At 59.7% G+C, this 16,772-nt stretch overlaps 1 protein-coding gene across 1 annotated transcript in view; it reads left to right on the top strand.

The window, feature by feature from the left end:
• The first annotated feature begins 225 nt into the window (after positions 1 to 225).
• Positions 226 to 16,772, top strand: part of ST6GALNAC4 (ST6 N-acetylgalactosaminide alpha-2,6-sialyltransferase 4) — a 215,599-nt gene continuing 199,052 nt past the window's right edge. Inside the window, exon 1 of the mRNA XM_086924946.1 lies at positions 226 to 307. The gene's annotated coding sequence lies outside the window, so the exon portion shown is untranslated. The remainder of the gene's footprint in view (positions 308 to 16,772) is intronic.

Here is a 16,772-nt window from a genome sequence, read left to right as displayed (position 1 = left end):
TGCTGTGACCGGGGGGGGGGCTGGACTCTGCTGTGACTGGGGGGCTGGACTCTGGACTCTGCTATTGAGGGGGCTGGACTCTGATGAGAATGCCTGGGAGGGCCTTGTGCCCCCCCCCCCCCCCCCCCCCCCCCCCAGGGAGGGAGGGGGGCGGCAGCTCTATCTCGGGGGGCGGAGTCGGATGCCGAAGGGGGGGCCATCTGGTGGAGGGGGAGTGGTGTCTGGCGCCATCTCTGGGGGTGGGGGGGTCGCTGACTTCAGATCCGGGGCGGGCCCAGGAGCAGCGCCGAGAGGAGGAGAGGCCCCGGTGAGGAGCGGGAGGGGGGAGGACGGATGAGGAGTACCGGGAGGGGGGAGGGGGAATGCTTCTTCCTTCGCACCTCCCCCCCCCCCCCCCGCCTGACACCGCCCTTGCATGTTCCGTTATTTTATATTCCCCCCCCCCCCGCATTGTAATGTGCTCTGCTGCCCACATCGCCCCCCCAGGCCTCAAAATAAACAAACCAGAGACAGAGATGAGGGGGGGGGGCAACAGGGCCTCAGAGGGGGCAAGAACAGGGCATCAGAGGAAGCAAGAACAGGGCATCAGAGGGGCAAGAACAGGACGTCAGAGGGGGCAAGAACAGGACGTCAGTGGGGGCAACAACAGGGCGTCAGGGGGGCAAGAACAGGGCATCAGAGGAAGCAAGAACAGGGCGTCAGGGGGCAAAAAAGGGGTGTCAGAGGGGGCTAGAACAGGACGTCAGAGGGGGCAAGAACAGGGCGTCAGGGGGGCAAGAACAGGGCATCAGAGGAAGCAAGAACAGGGCGTCAGGGGGCAAAAAAGGGGTGTCAGAGGGGGCTAGAACAGGACGTCAGAGGGGGCAAGAACAGGGCGTCAGAGGAGGCAAGAACAGGGCGTGAGAGGGGGCAACAACAGGGCGTCAGAGGAAGCAAGAACAGGGCATCAGAGGGGGCAACAACAGGGCGTCAGAGGGGGCAACAACAGGGCGTCAGAGGGGGCAACAACAGGGCATCAGAGGGGGCAAGAACAGGGCGTCAGAGTGGGGCAAGAACAGGAGGTAAGAGGGGGCAACAACAGGGCGTGAGAGGGGGCAACAACAGGGCGTCAGAGGAAGCAAGAACAGGGCATCAGAGGAAGCAAGAACAGGGCGTCAGAGGGGGCAAGAACAGGGCGTCAGAGGGGGCAACAACAGGGCATCAGAGGGGGCAAGAACAGGGCGTCAGAGTGGGGCAAGAACAGGACGTCAGAGGGGGCAACAACAGGGCGTCAGAGGAGGCAACAACAGGGCATCAGAGGAAGCAAGAACAGGGCGTCAGAGGGGGCAAGAACAGGACGTCAGAGGGGGCAAGAACAGGGTGTCAGAGGGGCAAGAACAGGGCGTCAGAGGGGGCAAGAACAGGGCGTCGGAGGAGGCAAGAAAAGGGCGTCAGAGAGGGCGAGAACAGGGCGTCAGAGGGGGCTAGAACAGGGCGTCAGAGGGGGCAAGAACAGGGCGTCGGAGGGGCAAGAACAGGGCGTCAGGGGGGGGCAAGAACAGGACGTCAGAGGAGGCAAGAACAGGGCGTCAGAGGGGCAAGAACAGGGCGTCAGAGGGGCCAACAACAGGGCGTCAGGGGGGGCAAGAACAGGACGTCAGAGGGGGCAAGAAAAGGGCATCAGAGGGGCAAGAACAGGGCGTCAGAGGGGGAAAGAACAGGGCGTCAGAGGGGCAAGAACAGGGCATCCGGGGGGGCAAGAACAGGGTGTCAGAGGGGCAAGAACAGGGCGTCAGAAGGGCAAGAACAGGGCGTCGGGGGGGCAAGAACAGGGCGTCAGAGGGGGCAAGAACAGGGCGTCAGAGAGGGCAAGAACAGGGCGTAAGAGGGGGCAAGAACAGGGCGTCAGGGGGGCAAGAACAGGGCGTCAGAGGGGGCAAGAACAGTGCGTCAGGGGGGGCAAGAACAGGGCGTCAGAGGGGGCAAGAACAGGGCGTCAGAGGGGGCAAGAACAGGGCGTCAGGGGGGGCAAGAACAGGGCGTCAGAGGGGGCAAGAACAGTGCGTCAGGGGGGGCAAGAACAGGGCGTCAGAGGGGGCAAGAACAGGGCGTCAGAGGGGGCAAGAACAGGGCGTCAGGGGGGGCAAGAACAGGGTGTCAGAGGGTCAAGAACAGGGCGTCGGAGGGGCAAGAACAGGGCGTCAGAGAGGGCAAGAAAAGGGCGTCAGAGGGGCAAGAACAGGGCGTCAGGGGGAGGGAGGCAAGAACAGGGCATCAGAGAGGGCAAGAACAGGTCGTCAGAGGGGGCAAGAAAAGGGCGTCAGAGGAGGCAAGAACAGGGCATCAGAGGAAGCAAGAACAGGGCGTCAGAGGGGGCAAGAACTGGGCATCAGAGGGCAAGAAAGTGGTGTCAGGGGGGGCTAGAACAGGACGTCAGAGGGGGCAACAACAGGGCGTCAGAAGGGGCAACAACAGGGCGTCAGAGGAGGCAAGAACAGGGCATCAGAGGAAGCAAGAACAGGGCGTCAGAGGGGGCAAGAACAGGACGTCAGAGGAGGCAAGAAAAGGGCGTCAGAGAGGGCGAGAACAGGGCGTCAGAGGGGGAAAGAACATGGCGTCAGAGGGGGCAACAACAGGGCATCAGAGGAGGCAAGAACAGGGCATCAGAGGGGCAAGAACAGGGCATCAGAGGGGGCAACAACAGGGCGTCAGGGGGGCAAGAACAGGACGTCAGAGGAGGCAAGAACAGGGCGTCAGAGGGGCAAGAACAGGGCGTCAGAGGGGGCAACAACAGGGCGTCAGGGGGGGCAAGAACAGGACGTCAGAGGGGCAAGAACAGGGCGTCAGAGGGGGCAACAACAGGGCGTCAGGGGGGGCAAGAATAGGACGTCAGAGAAAGCAAGAACAGGGCGTCAGAGGGGCAAGAACAGGGCGTCAGGGAGGGCAACAACAGGGCGTATGGGGGGGCAAGAACAGGACGTCAGAGGGGGCAACAACAGGGCATCAGAGGGGGCAAGAACAGGGCGTCAGAGGGGGCAAGAACAGGGCGTCAGAGGGGGCAAGAAAAGGACGTCAGAGGAAGCAAGAACAGGGCATCAGAGGAAGCAAGAACAGGGCGTCAGAGGAGGCAAGAACAGGACGTCAGAGGGGGCAAGAACAGGGCATCAGAGGGGCAAGAACAGGACGTCAGATGGGGCAAGAACAGGGCGTCAGAGGGGGCAAGAACAGGGCGTCAGAGGGGCAACAACAGGACGTCAGAGGGGGCAAGAAAGGGGTGTCAGAGGGGGCAAGAACAAAGCATCAGAGGGGCAAGAACAGGACGTCAGAGGGGGCAAGAACAGGGTGTCAGAGGGGGCAAGAACAGGGCGTCAGAGGGGGCAAGAACAGGACGTTAGAGGAGGCTAGAACAGGACGTCAGTGGGGGCAACAACAGGGCGTCAGAGGGGGCAAGAACAGGGCGTCAGAGGGGGCAAGAACAGGGCATCAGAGGGGCAAGAACAGGACGTCAGAGGGGGCAAGAACAGGGCGTCAGAGGAGGCAAGAACAGGGCGTCAGAGGGGGCAAGAACACGGCGTCAGAGGGGGCAATAACAGGACGTCAGAGAAAGCAAGAACAGGGCGTCAGAGGGGGCAAGAACAGGACGTCAGAGGAAGCAAGAACAGGGCATCAGAGGGGGCAAGAAAAGGGCGTCGGGGGCATGAACAGGGCGTCAGAGAGGGCAAGAACAGGGCGTGGGGGGCATGAACAGGGCGTCAGATGGGGAAACAACAGGGCGTCAGAGGGGGCAAGAACAGGGCGTCAGAGGGGCAAGAACAGGGCGTCAGAGGGGGCAAGAACAGGGCGTCAGAGGGGCAAGAACAGGGTGTCAGGGGAGGCAAGAACAGGGTGTCAGAGGGGCAAGAACAGGGCGTCAGAGGGGCAAGAACAGGGCGTCAGGGGGGCAAGAACAGGGCGTCAGAGGGGGCAAGAACAGGACGTCAGAGAGGGCAAGAACAGGGCGTAAGAGGGGGCAAGAACAGGGCGTCAGGGGGGGGCAAGAACGGGGCGTCATAGGGGGCAAGAACAGTGCGTCGGGGGGGCAAGAACAGGGCGTCAGAGGCGGCAAGAACAGGGCGTCAGAGGGGGCAAGAACAGGGCGTCAGGGGGGCAAGAACAGGGCGTCAGAGGGGACAAGAATAGGGCATCAGAGGGGCAAGAACAGGGCAACAGGGGGAGGGGGGCAGGAACAGGGCGTCAGAGAGGGCAAGAACAGGGCGTCAGAGGTGGCAAGAAAAGGGCGTCAGAGGAGGCAAGAACAGGGCATCAGAGGAAGCAAGAACAGGGCGTCAGAGGGGGCAAGAACAGGGCATCAAAGGGCAAGAAAGGGGTGTCAGAGGGGGCTAGAACAGTACGTCAGAGGGGGCAACAACAGGGCGTCAGAGGGGGCAACAACAGGGCATCAGAGGAAGCAAGAACAGGGCATCAGAGGGGGCAAGAACAGGACGTCAGAGGAGGCAAGAAAAGGGCGTCAGAGAGGGCGAGAACAGGGCGTCAGAGGGGGCAAGAACAGGGCGTCAGAGGGGGCAACAACAGGGCATCAGAAGAGGCAAGAACAGGGCGTCAGAGGGGCAAGAACAGGGCGTCAGAGGGGGAACAACAGGGCGTCAGGGGGGGCAAGAACAGGACGTCAGAGGAGGCAAGAACAGGGCGTCAGAGGGGCAAGAACAGGGCGTCAGAGGGGGCAACAACAGGGCGTCAGGGGGGCAAGAACAGGACGTCAGAGGGGGCAACAACAGGGCATCAGAGGGGGCAAGAACAGGGCGTCAGAGGGGGCAAGAACAGGGCGTCAGAGGGGGCAAGAACAGGGTGTCAGAGGGGGCAAGAACAGGACGTCAGAGGAAGCAAGAACAGGGCGTCAGAGGAAGCAAGAACAGGACGTCAGAGGAGGCAAGAACAGGACGTCAGAGGGGGCAAGAAAAGGGCATCAGAGGGGGCAAGAAAAGGGCGTTGGGGGCATGAACAGGGCGTCAGAGAGGGCAAGAACAGGGCGTGGGGGGGCATGAACAGGGCGTCAGAGGGGGAAACAACAGGGCGTCAGAGGGGGCAAGAACCGGGCGTCAGAGGGGCAAGAACAGGGCGTCAGAGGGGGCAAGAACAGTATGTCAGAGGGGGCAAGAACAGGACGTCAGAGGAGGCAAGAACAGGGCGTCAGAGGGGGCAACAACAGGGCGTCGGAGGAGGCAAGAACAGGGCGTCAGAGGGGCAAGAACAGGGCGTCAGAGGGGGCAACAACAGGGCGTCAGGGGGGGCAAGAACAGGACGTCAGAGGAGGCTAGAACAGGACGTCAGAGGGGGCAAGAACAGGGCGTCAGAGGGGCAAGAACAGGGCGTCAGAGGGGGCAAGAACAGGGCGTCAGGGGGGGCAAGAACAGGACGTCAGAGGGGCAAGAACAGGGCGTCAGAGGGGGCAACAACAGGGCGTCAGGGGGGGCAAGAACAGGGCGTCAGAGGGACAAGAACAGGGCGTCAGAGGGGGCAACAACAGGGCGTCAGGGGGGCAAGAACAGGACGTCAGAGGGGGCAACAACAGGGCATCAGAGGGGGCAAGACCAGGGCGTCAGAGGGGGCAAGAACAGGGCGTCAGAGGGGGCAAGAACAGGACGTCAGAGGAAGCAAGAACAGGGCATCAGAGGAAGCAAGAACAGGGTGTCAGAGGAGGCAAGAACAGGACGTCAGAGGGGGCAAGAACAGGGCATCAGAGGGGCAAGAACAGGACGTCAGAGGGGGCAAGAACATGGCGTCAGAGGGGGCAAGAACAGGGCATCAGAGGGAGCAAGAACAGGGCGTCAGAGGGGGCAAGAACAGGACGTTAGAGGAGGCTAGAACAGGACGTCAGTGGGGGCAACAACAGGGCGTCAGAGGGGGCAAGAAAAGGGCATCAGAGGGGCAAGAACAGGACGTCAGAGGGGGCAAGAACAGGGCGTCAGAGGAGGCAAGAACAGGGCGTCAGAGGAAGCAAGAACACGGCGTCAGAGGGGGCAATAACAGGACGTCAGAGGAAGCAAGAACAGGGCGTCAGAGGGGGCAAGAACAGGACATCAGAGGGGGCAAGAACAGGGCATCAGAGGGGCAAGAACAGGACGTCAGAGGGGGCAAGAACAGGACGTCAGAGGGGGCAAGAACAGGACGTCAGAGGAAGCAAGAACAGGGCATCAGAGGGGGCAAGAAAAGGGCGTCGGGGGCATGAACAGGGCGTCAGAGAGGGCAAGAACAGGGCGTGGGGGGGCATGAACAGGGCGTCAGAGGGGGCAAGAACAGGACGTCAGAGGAGGCAAGAAAAGGGCGTCAGAGAGGGCGAGAACAGGGCGTCAGAGGGGGCAAGAACAGGGCGTCAGAGGGGGCAACAACAGGGCATCAGAAGAGGCAAGAACAGGGCGTCAGAGGGGCAAGAACAGGGCGTCAGAGGGGGAACAACAGGGCGTCAGGGGGGGCAAGAACAGGACGTCAGAGGAGGCAAGAACAGGGCGTCAGAGGGGCAAGAACAGGGCGTCAGAGGGGGCAACAACAGGGCGTCAGGGGGGCAAGAACAGGACGTCAGAGGGGGCAACAACAGGGCATCAGAGGGGGCAAGAACAGGGCGTCAGAGGGGGCAAGAACAGGGCGTCAGAGGGGGCAAGAACAGGGTGTCAGAGGGGGCAAGAACAGGACGTCAGAGGAAGCAAGAACAGGGCGTCAGAGGAAGCAAGAACAGGACGTCAGAGGAGGCAAGAACAGGACGTCAGAGGGGGCAAGAAAAGGGCATCAGAGGGGGCAAGAAAAGGGCGTTGGGGGCATGAACAGGGCGTCAGAGAGGGCAAGAACAGGGCGTGGGGGGGCATGAACAGGGCGTCAGAGGGGGAAACAACAGGGCGTCAGAGGGGGCAAGAACCGGGCGTCAGAGGGGCAAGAACAGGGCGTCAGAGGGGGCAAGAACAGTATGTCAGAGGGGGCAAGAACAGGACGTCAGAGGAGGCAAGAACAGGGCGTCAGAGGGGGCAACAACAGGGCGTCGGAGGAGGCAAGAACAGGGCGTCAGAGGGGCAAGAACAGGGCGTCAGAGGGGGCAACAACAGGGCGTCAGGGGGGGCAAGAACAGGACGTCAGAGGAGGCTAGAACAGGACGTCAGAGGGGGCAAGAACAGGGCGTCAGAGGGGCAAGAACAGGGCGTCAGAGGGGGCAAGAACAGGGCGTCAGGGGGGGCAAGAACAGGACGTCAGAGGGGCAAGAACAGGGCGTCAGAGGGGGCAACAACAGGGCGTCAGGGGGGGCAAGAACAGGGCGTCAGAGGGACAAGAACAGGGCGTCAGAGGGGGCAACAACAGGGCGTCAGGGGGGCAAGAACAGGACGTCAGAGGGGGCAACAACAGGGCATCAGAGGGGGCAAGACCAGGGCGTCAGAGGGGGCAAGAACAGGGCGTCAGAGGGGGCAAGAACAGGACGTCAGAGGAAGCAAGAACAGGGCATCAGAGGAAGCAAGAACAGGGTGTCAGAGGAGGCAAGAACAGGACGTCAGAGGGGGCAAGAACAGGGCATCAGAGGGGCAAGAACAGGACGTCAGAGGGGGCAAGAACATGGCGTCAGAGGGGGCAAGAACAGGGCATCAGAGGGAGCAAGAACAGGGCGTCAGAGGGGGCAAGAACAGGACGTTAGAGGAGGCTAGAACAGGACGTCAGTGGGGGCAACAACAGGGCGTCAGAGGGGGCAAGAAAAGGGCATCAGAGGGGCAAGAACAGGACGTCAGAGGGGGCAAGAACAGGGCGTCAGAGGAGGCAAGAACAGGGCGTCAGAGGAAGCAAGAACACGGCGTCAGAGGGGGCAATAACAGGACGTCAGAGGAAGCAAGAACAGGGCGTCAGAGGGGGCAAGAACAGGACATCAGAGGGGGCAAGAACAGGGCATCAGAGGGGCAAGAACAGGACGTCAGAGGGGGCAAGAACAGGACGTCAGAGGGGGCAAGAACAGGACGTCAGAGGAAGCAAGAACAGGGCATCAGAGGGGGCAAGAAAAGGGCGTCGGGGGCATGAACAGGGCGTCAGAGAGGGCAAGAACAGGGCGTGGGGGGGCATGAACAGGGCGTCAGAGGGGCAAGAACAGGGCGTCAGGGGGGCAAGAACAGGGCGTCGGGGGGCAAGAACAGGGCGTCGGGGGGACAAGAACAGGGCGTCGGGGGGGCAAGAACAGGGCGTCGGGGGGGCAAGAACAGGGCGTCGGGGGGGCAAGAACAGGGCGTCAGGGGGGCAAGAACAGGGCGTCGGGGGGGCAAGAACAGGGCGTCAGAGGGGGCAAGAACAGGGCATCAGAGAGGGCAAGAACAGGGCGTAAGAGGGGGAAAGAACAGGTCGTCAGGGGGGGCAAGAACGGGGCGTCAGAGGGGGCAAGAACAGTGCGTCGGGGGTGCAAGAACAGGGCGTCAGAGGCGGCAAGAACAGGGCGTCAGAGGGGGCAAGAACAGGGCGTCAGGGGGGCAAGAACAGGGTGTCAGAGGGGCAAGAACAGGGCGTCAGAGGGGCAAGAACAGGGCGTCAGGGGGGCAAGAACAGGGCGTCGGGGGGCAAGAACAGGGCGTCGGGGGGACAAGAACAGGGCGTCGGGGGGGCAAGAACAGGGCGTCGGGGGGGCAAGAACAGGGCGTCGGGGGGGCAAGAACAGGGCGTCAGGGGGGCAAGAACAGGGCGTCGGGGGGGCAAGAACAGGGCGTCAGAGGGGGCAAGAACAGGGCATCAGAGAGGGCAAGAACAGGGCGTAAGAGGGGGAAAGAACAGGTCGTCAGGGGGGGCAAGAACGGGGCGTCAGAGGGGGCAAGAACAGTGCGTCGGGGGTGCAAGAACAGGGCGTCAGAGGCGGCAAGAACAGGGCGTCAGAGGGGGCAAGAACAGGGCGTCAGGGGGGCAAGAACAGGGTGTCAGAGGGGCAAGAACAGGGCGTCAGAGGGGCAAGCACAGGGCGTCAGAGGAGGCAAGAACAGGGCATCAGAGGAAGCAAGAACAGGGCGTCAGAGGGGGCAAGAACAGGGCATCAAAGGGCAAGAAAGGGGTGTCAGAGGGGGCTAGAACAGGACGTCAGAGGGGGCAACAACAGGGCGTCAGAGGGGGCAACAACAGGGCATCAGAGGAAGCAAGAACAGGGCGTCAGAGGGGGCAAGAACAGGACGTCAGAGGAGGCAAGAAAAGGGCGTCAGAGAGGGCGAGAACAGGGCGTCAGAGGGGGCAAGAACAGGGCGTCGGAGGGGGCAACAACAGGGCATCAGAGGAGGCAAGAACAGGGCGTCAGAGGGGCAAGAACAGGGCGTCAGAGGGGGCAACAACAGGGCGTCAGGGGGGGCAAGAACAGGACGTCAGAGGAGGCAAGAACAGGGCGTCAGAGGGGCAAGAACAGGGCGTCAGAGGGGGCAACAACAGGGCGTCAGGGGGGCAAGAACAGGACGTCAGAGGGGGCAACAACAGGGCATCAGAGGGGGCAACAACAGGGCGTCAGAGGGGGCAAGAACAGGGCGTCAGAGGGGGCAAGAACAGGACGTCAGAGGAAGCAAGAACAGGGCGTCAGAGGAAGCAAGAACAGGGCGTCAGAGGAGGCAAGAACAGGACGTCAGAGGAAGCAAGAACATGACGTCAGAGGAGGCAAGAACAGGACGTCAGAGGGGGCAAGAACAGGGCGTCAGAGGGGGCAAGAACAGGGCGTCAGAGGGGGCAAGAACAGGGCGTCCGAGGGGGCAAGAACAGGGCGTCAGAGGGGGCAAGAACAGGACGTCAGTGGGGGCAACAACAGGGCGTCAGAGGGGGCAAGAACAGGGCGTCAGAGGGGGCAAGAACAGGGCATCAGAGGGGCAAGAACAGGACGTCAGAGAGGGCAAGAACAGGGCGTCAGAGGAGGCAAGAACAGGGCGTCAGAGGGGGCAAGAACACGACGTCAGAGGGGGCAATAACAGGACGTCAGAGGAAGCAAGAACAGGGCGTCAGAGGGGGCAAGAACAGGACGTCAGAGGAAGCAAGAACAGGGCGTCAGAGGGGGCAAGAACAGGACGTCAGAGGAAGCAAGAACAGGGCATCAGAGGGGGCAAGAAAAGGGCGTCGGGGGGCATGAACAGGGCCTCAGAGAGGGCAAGAACAGGGCGTGGGGGGGGGGCATGAACAGGGCGTCAGAGGGGGAAACAACAAGGCGTCAGAGGGGGCAAGAACAGGGCGTCAGAGGGGCAAGAACAGGGCGTCAGAGGGGGCAAGAACAGGGCGTCAGAGGGGGCAAGAACAGGTCGTCAGAGGAGGCAAGAACAGGGCGTCAGAGGGGGCAAGAACAGGGCGTCAGGGGGGGCAAGAACAGGACAACAGAGGGGGCAACAACAGGGCGTCAGAGGGGGCAAGAACAGGGCGTCAGAGGGGGCAAGAACAGGGCGTCAGAGGGGGCAAGAACAGGACGTCAGAGGAAGCAAGAACAGGGCGTCAGAGGGGGCAAGAACAGGACGTCAGAGGGGGCAAGAACAGAGTGTTAGAGGGGCAAGAACAGGACGTCAGAGGAGGCTAGAACAGGACGTCAGAGGGGGCAAGAACAGGGCGTCAGAGGGGCAAGAACAGGGCGTCAGAGGAGGCTAGAACAGGACGTCAGAGGGGCAAGAACAGGGCGTCAGAGGAGGCTAGAACAGGGCATCAGAGGAAGCAAGAACAGGGCGTCAGAGGGGGCAAGAACAGGGCATCAAAGGGCAAGAAAGGGGTGTCAGAGGGGGCTAGAACAGGACGTCAGAGGGGGCAACAACAGGGCGTCAGAGGGGGCAACAACAGGGCATCAGAGGAAGCAAGAACAGGGCGTCAGAGGGGGCAAGAACAGGACGTCAGAGGAGGCAAGAAAAGGGCGTCAGAGAGGGCGAGAACAGGGCGTCAGAGGGGGCAACAACAGGGCGTCAGGGGGGGCAAGAACAGGACGTCAGAGGAGGCAAGAACAGGGCGTCAGAGGGGCAAGAACAGGGCGTCAGAGGGGGCAACAACAGGGCATCAGGGGGGCAAGAACAGGACGTCAGAGGGGGCAACAACAGGGCATCAGAGGGGGCAACAACAGGGCGTCAGAGGGGGCAAGAACAGGGCCTCAGAGGGGGCAAGAACAGGACGTCAGAGGAAGCAAGAACAGGGCGTCAGAGGAAGCAAGAACAGGGCATCAGAGGAGGCAAGAACAGGACGTCAGAGGGGGCAAGAACAGGACGTCAGAGGGGGCAAGAACAGGGCGTCCGAGGGGGCAAGAACAGGGCATCAGAGGGGGCAAGAACAGGACGTCAGAGGGGGCAAGAACAGGGCGTCAGAGGGGCAAGAACAGGGCGTCAGAGGGGGCAAGAACAGGGCGTCAGAGGGGGCAAGAACAGGACGTCAGAGGAAGCAAGAACAGGACGTCAGAGGAGGCAAGAACAGGACGTCAGAGGGGGCAAGAACAGGGCGTCAGAGGGGGCAAGAACAGGGCGTCAGAGGGGGCAAGAACAGGGCGTCCGAGGGGGAAGAACAGGGCGTCAGAGGGGGCAAGAACAGGACGTCAGTGGGGGCAACAACAGGGCGTCAGAGGGGGCAAGAACAGGGCGTCAGAGGGGGCAAGAACAGGGCATCAGAGGGGCAAGAACAGGACGTCAGAGAGGGCAATAACAGGACGTCAGAGGAAGCAAGAACAGGGCGTCAGAGGGGGCAAGAACAGGACGTCAGAGGAAGCAAGAACAGGGCGTCAGAGGGGGCAAGAACAGGACGTCAGAGGAAGCAAGAACAGGGCATCAGAGGGGGCAAGAAAAGGGCGTCAGGGGGGGCAAGAACAGGGCGTGGGGGGGCATGAACAGGGCGTCAGAGAGGGAAACAACAGGGCGTCAGAGGGGGCAAGAACAGGGCGTCAGAGGGGCAAGAACAGGGCGTCAGAGGGGGCAACAACAGGGCGTCAGAGGGGGCAAGAACAGGTCGTCAGAGGAGGCAAGAACAGGGCGTCAGAGGGGGCAACAACAGGGCGTCAGGGGGGGCAAGAACAGGACAACAGAGGGGGCAACAACAGGGCGTCAGAGGGGGCAAGAACAGGGCGTCAGAGGGGGCAAGAACAGGGCGTCAGAGGGGGCAAGAACAGGACGTCAGAGGGGGCAAGAACAGGACGTCAGAGGGGGCAAGAACAGAGTGTTAGAGGGGCAAGAACAGGACGTCAGAGGAGGCTAAAACAGGACGTCAGAGGGGGCAAGAACAGGGCGTCAGAGGGGCAAGAACAGGGCGTCAGAGGGGGCAAGAACAGGACGTCAGAGGAGGCTAGAACAGGACGTCAGAGGGGGCAAGAACAGGACATCAGAGGAGGCTAGAATAGGACGTCAGAGGGGGCAAGAACAGGGCGTCAGAGGGGGCAAGAACAGGGCATCAGAGGGGGCAAGAACAGGGCGTCAGAGGGGGCCAGAACAGGACGTCAGAGGAGGCAAGAACAGGGCGTCAGAGGGGGCCAGAACAGGACGTCAGAGGAGGCTAGAACAGGACGTCAGAGGGGCAAGAACAGGGCGTCAGAGGGGGCCAGAACAGGACGTCAGAGGAGGCTAGAACAGGACGTCAGAGGGGCAAGAACAGGACATCAGAGGAGGCTAGAATAGGACGTCAGAGGGGGCAAGAACAGGGCGTCAGAGGGGGCCAGAACAGGACGTCAGAGGAGGCTAGAACAGGACGTCAGAGGGGGCAAGAACAGGGCGTCAGAGGGGCAAGAACAGGGCATCAGAGGGGGCAAGAACAGGGCGTCAGAGGGGGCAAGAACAGGACGTCAGAGGGGGCAAGAACAGGGCGTCAGAGGGGCAAGAACAGGGCGTCAGAGGGGGCAAGAACAGGGCGTCAGAGGGGGCAAGAACAGGACGTCAGAGGAAGCAAGAACAGGACGTCAGAGGAGGCAAGAACAGGACGTCAGAGGGGGCAAGAACAGGGCGTCAGAGGGGGCAAGAACAGGGCGTCAGAGGGGGCAAGAACAGGGCGTCCGAGGGGGAAGAACAGGGCGTCAGAGGGGGCAAGAACAGGACGTCAGTGGGGGCAAGAACAGGGCGTCAGAGGGCGCAAGAACAGGGCGTCAGAGGGGGCAAGAACAGGGCATCAGAGGGGCAAGAACAGGACGTCAGAGAGGGCAATAACAGGACGTCAGAGGAAGCAAGAACAGGGCGTCAGAGGGGGCAAGAACAGGACGTCAGAGGAAGCAAGAACAGGGCGTCAGAGGGGGCAAGAACAGGACGTCAGAGGAAGCAAGAACAGGGCATCAGAGGGGGCAAGAAAAGGGCGTCAGGGGGGGCAAGAACAGGGCGTGGGGGGGCATGAACAGGGCGTCAGAGGGGGAAACAACAGGGCGTCAGAGGGGGCAAGAACAGGGCGTCAGAGGGGCAAGAACAGGGCGTCAGAGGGGGCAACAACAGGGCGTCAGAGGGGGCAAGAACAGGTCGTCAGAGGAGGCAAGAACAGGGCGTCAGAGGGGGCAACAACAGGGCGTCAGGGGGGGCAAGAACAGGACAACAGAGGGGGCAACAACAGGGCGTCAGAGGGGGCAAGAACAGGGCGTCAGAGGGGGCAAGAACAGGGCGTCAGAGGGGGCAAGAACAGGACGTCAGAGGGGGCAAGAACAGGACGTCAGAGGGGGCAAGAACAGAGTGTTAGAGGGGCAAGAACAGGACGTCAGAGGAGGCTAAAACAGGACGTCAGAGGGGGCAAGAACAGGGCGTCAGAGGGGCAAGAACAGGGCGTCAGAGGGGGCAAGAACAGGACGTCAGAGGAGGCTAGAACAGGACGTCAGAGGGGGCAAGAACAGGACATCAGAGGAGGCTAGAATAGGACGTCAGAGGGGGCAAGAACAGGGCGTCAGAGGGGGCAAGAACAAGGCATCAGAGGGGGCAAGAACAGGGCGTCAGAGGGGGCCAGAACAGGACGTCAGAGGAGGCAAGAACAGGGCGTCAGAGGGGGCCAGAACAGGACGTCAGAGGAGGCTAGAACAGGACGTCAGAGGGGCAAGAACAGGGCGTCAGAGGGGGCCAGAACAGGACGTCAGAGGAGGCTAGAACAGGACGTCAGAGGGGCAAGAACAGGACATCAGAGGAGGCTAGAATAGGATGTCAGAGGGGGCAAGAACAGGGCGTCAGAGGGGGCCAGAACAGGACGTCAGAGGAGGCTAGAACAGGACGTCAGAGGGGCAAGAACAGGGCGTCAGAGGGGGCAAGAACAGTATGTCAGAGGGGGCAAGAACAGGACGTCAGAGGGGCAACAACAGGACGTCAGAGGTGGCAACAACAGGGCGTCAGAGGGGGCAATAACAGGGCATCAGAGGGGACAATACTAGGGTGTTTTGGAAATAACAGAGCATCAGGGCCAGAAAAAACAGAGCACCAAAGGGGGCAGTAATAGGGCATCAGAGGGAACATTAATATGGTACCAGAGACAGCAGCAACAAGGCATCAAACTGGACAATAATCTGGCATCAGCGCGGGCAAGAACAAGGCACCGGACAGGCAATAATAGCGCATTAGAGGGGGATATAGCAAGGCTACTGGCAGGGCAATAACAGGGCATCAAAGGGGTTAATAATAGGGCAGATGGGAAATAACAGCATCAGATTGAGACATAACAGCTCATCAGAGGGGGCAATAACAGGACATCAGAGGGGCGAAAAGAAGGTTACTGCAAAAAGAGGGCGTCAGAGGGGACAATCACATGGTATAGACAGGGCTTCTGAGGGGCAATAGCAAGGCTACAGACAGGGCAATATCTGGGCATCAGAGAGGTAAATACCGCATCAAGGGGCAATAACATCGAAGCGGCGAGGGCAGCAGCAGGGCATCAGAGAGGGCAGCGGTGGCACCTGAGGGGCTGGGCATGTGGGCACCGAGTAGGTCTGCCATGTTTGTCGGGAATAAACCCGATCGTATGTGGGTGTGGCCTGGGTGGGCAGGAGCCGGAGTGACAGTCTGTGCCAGCTTTGGATTATTTTTGAATTCTGCAATTCTGCCTCTGTTTGCTTTAAAAACATTTCGGAATTGTGTCGACATTATGAACTTTCTTTGCACTGTTTGCACCTGGCATGTGTTGTTTTAAGTTTCAAGACAGTGATTTTGAATGTTATAGGCAGAGCCACTGGCATTATGCAGCAGGGTTGGACCAAATATGGAACAGAATTTACTAAAATATGCAGCAAGAAAAGGCAAATGATGTGATGTAATTTGGCACAAATTGAGACAGTATTTGCTCATTCTTGTGTTTTTTTTTCGGTCGAGCCTATGGCAGCGCGTATACGCTGCATAGGAAATCGACCTCTTGGAATCACTTCAGCTTTCTTCAAAGCGTGTGACATGCGATTGGCCTTTGTGTCTGGCTTCAGCACACAATTGGCCAAAGGCGTGTGTGTGTCCCAGCTTCTTTTGAAAGGTTTACTCCCAGAGGGTTTTGCTCTTGGGAGCCAGCAGCGGCACGCAGGGCCATCTGGTTTTAATCAGCAGCGTGCTTGTTTTGTTTTGTTTTGAAAGTGATCACAGTTTCAACCTTCTCATTTAATATTGACGATTTCCAAATATTGCACTAGGTGGCGCTATTGCACATTAATTTTTTAGTGCTGTGTTTCCTTTTAATGACGTTACGTTAAATGTTCGGGGTTCTATGAAGAATGGCTTTTAAATTATTTTTTTTTGGCAGAACAACCTGAAACAAAATCTGTCGGTCAAAAGATCAAAAGATGCACAATATCGCTTGGACACTTAGGAATGTCTATAGCACAAATCCGTATCAACAGCCTGTGCATTTTACCCGTGAATTAAAACATATAAAGTAAACATCGGCTTCAAGATAATTGATTTGAACGTCTGGTAGGAAGATATGTGGAAACTTGCAGATCAAGGGGCAAATTTACAAGCCCCTTGCGCCTCTTTGTGCTGCCATTGCGTCACTTTTCTTGATGCCACAGTGGTGCAAACAATGCGCCCTATTTACAACGTGATGCATCTAGGGAGATGCGTCACATTGTAAAGCCCTACGTTACATTATACCTGCATCAGGTTTAATATATGCAGGGGGCGTTCCCACGCAGGAAAGCCTCGTAAAAGTGACGCAGTGAAATCTACAACATTTCACTGCGCCACTTCTAGGACGCCACTGCGTCAAAACCTTACGCCGGCTTCAAGCAGGCGTGAGGGGTGACGCAGTGTAGTGGGAATAGGCCATAAAATGCATTGCTGGAGTTGCGTCGTGCTTCTGACATGACTCCAGCAATGCGTGACTTTTCCCCAACGGAAGCGTCTGAATTTCTGACGCATCTGTCAATCCTTCCCCCATGGTGCGCCGTATTGTAAACGGGGGGTGAGTGCTTGCAATGTTCAACACTCCGTCCATCATCCCCTTTGGTTTTGTATTGTAAATACGGCGAATCTATGGTGGTGCAAGCGTTTTTTAGGGTGGCGCAATGAAAGTGACGCATCTCTATAGATGCGTCACTTTCTTGTAAATCTGACCCCAAATGTTCAAACTCAGCCCTGGCAAACGCGCCCTATCATCCCACCGCAGTGAATAATGAATTCTGGTAAATGATGGAGTGATATAACTGTTTCTGACGTGTGCAGCACTGAAGCACTTTGCCATAACACGGGTACGACGGCTCATATGGCTGAACCCCAGGTGGCGCAGCCGAGTCCTGCCTCGCCTTTCGCTCACCTCCGCCATTTGACACCTATGATCACAGTTTACGGGTTTTTTTTGTTACAGTTTTGTTTAGCGCGAACTTGACCCAAAGGTATCGCAGTCACCTCTGCCCCTCCTCTCTCCCACCACACCGTCTATCACAA

The sequence above is a fragment of the Lissotriton vulgaris genome, chromosome 5, assembly GCF_964263255.1.
Source record: "Lissotriton vulgaris chromosome 5, aLisVul1.2, whole genome shotgun sequence".
Lineage (NCBI taxonomy): Eukaryota > Metazoa > Chordata > Amphibia > Caudata > Salamandridae > Lissotriton > Lissotriton vulgaris.
Note: the sequence above shows the minus strand (reverse complement) of the source record. Positions and strands in the feature narration are given on the sequence as shown.